This window comes from Bombyx mori, chromosome 25 (assembly GCF_030269925.1).
Source record: "Bombyx mori chromosome 25, ASM3026992v2".
In the NCBI taxonomy this organism is placed as follows: domain Eukaryota; kingdom Metazoa; phylum Arthropoda; class Insecta; order Lepidoptera; family Bombycidae; genus Bombyx; species Bombyx mori.
The window spans coordinates 10,403,151-10,409,157 of NC_085131.1; the positions used below are offsets into that span (position 1 = coordinate 10,403,151).

General features: G+C 38.5%; 1 long non-coding RNA gene across 1 annotated transcript; it reads right to left on the reverse strand.

The window, feature by feature from the left end:
• Positions 1-2,811: 2,811 nt before the first annotated feature.
• LOC134201430 (uncharacterized) lies at positions 2,812-3,373 on the reverse strand. The gene is made up of 2 exons (XR_009976717.1): positions 3,165-3,373; positions 2,812-2,988 (listed from the first exon to the last, which is right to left on the reverse strand). It is a non-coding gene; the product is annotated as an uncharacterized LOC134201430 (long non-coding RNA).
• Positions 3,374-6,007: the final 2,634 nt, after the last annotated feature.

Below are 6,007 nucleotides of genomic sequence, written 5' to 3' on the forward strand. Positions count from 1 at the left end.
ATCTACAACGTAAATGCCGCCACCTACCTTGAGAAATGAGTTCTAAGGTCTCACTTGTAACAGTACAACGGCTGCCCCGCCCTTCAAACCGAAACGCATTACTGCTTCACGGCAGAAATAGGCGGGGTCGTGGTACCTACCCGTGCACACTCAGTAATTACCACCACCAGTAATTACGCAAATTATAATTTTTCGGGTTTGATTTTTAGTACACGATGTTATTCCGTGGAAGTTAATCGTGAACATTTGCGGGATTCGAACACCGTTGCATCGCTCGATACGAATGCACAGGACGTCTTATCCCCTGGGCCACGACGACTTCGATTTCTCTTCCAGGCAACCGCTTTCACTCTGTCACATACTGTAGAGACAGAGATTTTGCAGATTTAGTTTCTTCTTCTTCAAAAGCTTATGCGTATGTTTTAGTTCGGAACTTGTATGCGTATACCTATACAATACTAGCAGCTCGCTCCGGCTCCGCTCGGGTCTTTAACAAAAATTTCAACGATATTTGACGCTGTTTTATTGTTTTTAAATAATAGAACACTTATTGCGGCATAACTACAATAACTAGACATATACTTTCGGTACACTTTTTGTAAATAATAATGTGTTCTACAAAGTCGTAGTACATTATTTTATTCTATCATCAATAGTTTTCGCAGGGCACGCGATGTAAAGAATATTTTAGGTAATTTTTTACACCTTGGGTTACATTATTGGAGGTATTGGTAAGGATCCCTAATTTTTTCAATAAGGATTATAGCCTATGTCACTCGGGAATAGTGTAACTTCCAAGCAGTGAAAGAATTTTTCAAATCGGTTCAGTATCAGCCGTTATCTCAACACTCACTCCTTTCTCTCTCATATCGTCATTCACACACTCCATCCATGTCTTCTTCGATCGACCTTTTCCCCTCTACCTTGCACTACCATTTCCATATATCTCCTGGTCACATCCATCTCCTCAGTACGCATCATATGTCCATACCACGCTTACACAAGGGGGTAAATATAATCTATCTTTATATATAAAAATAGATTGCTGTTCGTTAGTCTCACTAAAACTCGAGAACGGCTGGACCAATTTGGTTAATTTTGGTCTTGAATCATTTGTGGAAGTCCAGAGAAGGTTTAAAAGGTAGATAAATATGAAAATGATCGGAATTAAATATTTATATTAATATAAAAATAACAATTTTGTTTTTTCTTTGATGTGTCGGTCGGACGGATTTCTTCTGTTTGTTTTAAGTTGATTTTATATAAAAGTTTAGGTCTTTTATTTATCGATTGAGGCACTACGAAGTTTGCCGGGTCAGCTAGTATACAATACATAATCTGATCTTGAAAATGTCGTTAGTGAAATTCAGGAATCTGTCAAATATCTTGTGTTCTATGATGGCTGCCGCCATAAGTTTCTCGATTTTTCTGCAATCGCGATTCCGATCAGGTGGTAGATTTAGCGAAGCACTGCTCTTGCTAGGGATAGTGCTCGCTCAGGTTGAACCCGTGAGCTCACCTACTCGTCTCAGCGTAGCGTGAATAGTCCCTAAGACTAGCAAGGCTTAGGTAGGAAAATAAAACTTCTTCCGTTTCTTTTGACGTCGTTTAAATAGTCCATTGGACATGTAAAGGGATAGTATCCATATGGTCTAATATTATGTAGCAAAGGCTGAAATCGTTACCGAAATGCTGGAACAATACTTTAGTGTTAGATGAAATGAAATGAAATAAGCCTTCAGTAAAATGGTGGGAATTTACTGAGAGTTCAATTGACTTTTTGGAAGAACCTGCAAAGCCAGAGTGCTATATGGAATTGTTAAAGATGATCCCTCCATCTACTTTTTATCATCACACCTCCAGCCACCGGAGCAGAGTTCGTCAGAGACATGTCCTTCTTCAAACGAGGCTTACGGAGACTGCTCTGTAGTAGGCAGCGACTTGGTTATGCCCTGACATAGCTCCATGCCTCCAATGAACACTACGCTAACTCCAAATTCGTAGATTTACAGGAGGAGCGTTTAAACGAAAAAAGTTGATAAAATCTGTATTATTGCAGATATATTTATGGTTTTTTTTTGTGTAACTAGCTGATTTACTCTTGCTTCGAACCCCATCAATATTGATTAATTGTAATACTTTTAACATAGTGAAGCGATTTGCGTGGAAAAACAAAATTTCAAAATTTTGAGTTAGAGTAGTGTTCATTGGAGGCATCGAGCTGACATCCGTGAGCGCGGGTAACCAATTAATCATCAGTTAGACCGTTTGCTCGTTCGTCTACCTACAAAGACAATAAAAAACCAAAAAGGCTCCTTCAATGATTTTGTCATATTTTATACAGCTTGATACCTTATGTACCTGCAAAAAAGCTGCCTATTTTCACTTTCGAACAAATCGAGGTTTTAACGACGTTAATTCTTATTTTTATTTCATCTATACATATGAATAAAATTGGAGTGTCTGTTTGTAATATTGAAATAACTGATTTTTACTACATGCATATGAATACATACGGTACATACACCAAAATAGCATTTTTTTACAATTTTTGTCTGTCTGTCAGTTTGTTCCGGCTAATCTCTGGAACGGCTGGACCGATTTTGACGGAACTTTCACTGATATGTATAGCTGATGATATAAGGAGTAACTTTCTTAGACTTTTTTAAACTAGCTTCGCCCCGCGGCTTCACCCGCGGTACGACAATAACCGCGGGTAATATCGCGGGACTCGGCTATCAATAATAAAATTTAATGTTTCCGAAGCGAAGCGAGGGCGGATCGCTAGTTAATAAATAAAATTAGTTGTCAATCGTTGAGAAAGCAAATTTTTTATTCACTTAACAATAACTTTCATTCTATTTAATGAATACATCCAATATGACGAACAATCGTTGACAGCCGAATCATTATGAGAATCGATTGAGGCTCATCAACGTCATAAATCGATCATCAACCTGTTGTTTCGAAGGCGATTCTGGAACTAATCTGTAACGATTCAAAAATAACAAATGTTAATCTACATTGGTCTTTATTTGGTCGCTATTACAGTTCACGCAGCGCTTAAGTTTTTTTAACTTATAAAACCGTTGGAAGCAAAAAACGTGTAATTGTTTTTTTTTGTTTTTTTTGTTTTGTTTTTCAATTCACAAGTCATTCACAACCTGTCGCAGTTCTGGGTTTTCAATAAAAAACTTAATACTTCATAAAAAGTAATTTGTAAAGAAACTCGAATCGTCAGTATAATGCGTGCGTTTTTAGTACGCGTTTTTTTAATCTACGACTCAACAGTCGACGATCTGAACATCTGACATCAATTATTTACCATAGACACTAAAATGACAATGCCACTACATATCATCTTGGACATAATAGGTATAGCCACACTTTGAGCTTCTCGCCGGATCTCAGTGGGCCGCGATTCCGATACGGCAGTAGATACATTCGCGTAGGGACTTTTTGAGCTATTCAGTCTTCTTCGGAGTAGCTTGGACGGCTGTCAGCAAATCCCACCCCTCCTGGGTGAACACGTGGACGATCATTTATCCTGGCGAACCTTGAAAACCCAACCAACAGTTATCCTTCCATTCCAAAAAAAAAACTAGCAGCATAAGTTCGAAGTCTCAAATTTTTGTGTTTAACCGTTGTTAAGCTTTTTCAAACGGAACTTACCTGCGGCAGAAATACTCCTGGATATCACCAACGCCAGGGTGTGTCTACCGAATCACTGCGTACAGCTCAGGTACGATTTAAACTTAGTTTGAAGCAGCATAATATACAGCGCCCAGGAAAAACAGTGCATTTAGAGCTTGACGGTACGCGACGAAAAATATTTTTTTTTTTTTTTTTTTTTATTGATTAGATCGGTGGACGAGATCACAGCCCACCTGGTGTTAAGTGGTTACTGGAGCCCATAGACATCTAGAACGTAGACGTGCCACCCACCTTGAGATACAAGTTCTAAAGTCTCAGTATAGTTACAACGGCGGCCCCACCCTTCAAACCGAAACGCATTACTGCTTCACGGCAGAAATAGGCAGGGCGGTGGTACCTATCCGCGCGGGCTCACAAGTGGTCCTACCACCAGTAAGAAAGCCCCGAAAGTTATTACTGTATTCATTTTTTATTGTTAATTTTCGAACGAAGCATTGGCATTGGCCACATCTTGAATGATCTCACAAGGAGCGATTTTTTTTCCTACCTATGCTGATAGCCTTGGGAGGCTATTTCAGCTTCGCCCTAACGTTTGTAGGTGAGCTCGCGGGGCTCAACCGGAGAGTTGCTAACACTGACCCTAGCAAGAGCAGTGCTTCGCAGAATCTACCTCCGGATCGGAAACGCGACCCACTGAGAAGATCCAGCGAGAAACTCAGTGGACAAAGGAGCGAATACACCTAAGAATCAATTAGCAGACCTCAACTCAACCGAAACAAGATATTGTTCGTTGACCAATTAAGTTGTAACCGGCCGATAACACAACTTAAGAGCAATCTCGTTCATTGTTAAGATAGTTTTAATATGATTGTGATTGATTGTATTTGTGTAGTAGTAAATTGTATTATTGTTCTAATTTTGCCTTTATAATTGCGAATTCGATAACATTATAAGTTCACATTATCAAAACTACTTTTACACTTTTCGGTCACTGGTCACGGATAAATGGACTGTATTTGAAACGTCGATAATAAAATAAATAAATAAATATTTACTAACAATCACGCCACGTTAACTGGTCCCGTGATAAGTTCGTAAAGAACTTGTGTTACAGGTACCAGATAACGGATATAAATGTAAGATTTTTATTATACACATACATATATTTAATATACATCCATAACCCTGGAAAAGACATTTATATTTATCATACAAATATCTTCCCTTGGCGGGATTCGAACCCGCGACCCCTTTGTGTAGTGACCATGTCACTTACCACTACACCAGACGGCCGTTAAATGTAATGACAATTAAAAAAACGAGAGATTGAGACGTAAAATTAGTATTAACGCTATTACACCTTTCCACACCGGAAGGCATGATTAGTTTTTTTATATGTATATTTTTATAGATGGGTGGACGAGCTCACGGCCAGTCTGGTGTTAAATGGTTTTCGGAGCCCATAGACATTTACAACGTAAATGCCGCCATCCACCTTGACACATAAGTTGTAAGGTCTCATCTTTAACAATACAACGGCTGCCCCGCCCTTCAAACCGAAACGCATTACTTCTTCACCGCAGAAATATGTAGGGTGGTGGTACCTACCCGTGCGGACTCACAAGACGTCCTACCATCAGTAATTACGTAAGTTATAAGTTTTCGGGTTTGATTTTTATTACACGATGTTATTCCTTCACCGTGGAAGTCAATCGTGAACATTTGTTAAGTACGTATTCCATTGGAAATGAATATACTAGGTAGTATATTGATAATATACTAGGTGTAATACTAGGTAGAAAGGAAGTGGAAGAGTGTGCCCCATGGTAGCAATACAATAATTAAGGATATTTTAAATGTCTTTAAACAGAATTGCCTTGAGTCTTGAGTTTAAAAAGCATGACGGCGCGTGCACGATCAATTTTAATAATTGTATTCAAAAATAAGTCTTCCCCTGTCGTTTTAAGTAGCAAAATCCTTTAATTTTAAGCATCCATAAAGCTCGTTGGCTGTTCAAAGAATTTTAGGCTTTATGTAGTCGAGTTTAGATTGTTTTGTTTATTATCGTTTTGTTATCGTCGACGAATCTACAGTAATCGGAGACATCCGTTCATGTGGCGGGCACACGTCTTGTGTCTTATGATATGCATGCGTGAATATGCGTTTGACCAGGTGCCCTTTTTAACTTAATGCTGTTTTTTTTAATAACGGTTGAATGTTCTCTTTAGGGAGACAGTTTTATTCCGATTTCCTTCGGTTTTTTCCCTACCGATTAGCAATTAATGAGCAGACTTTTGATTTTATCAAGGTCAATTTTTTATTTGTATAATTAATGTAAATAAAAAAAAACAAG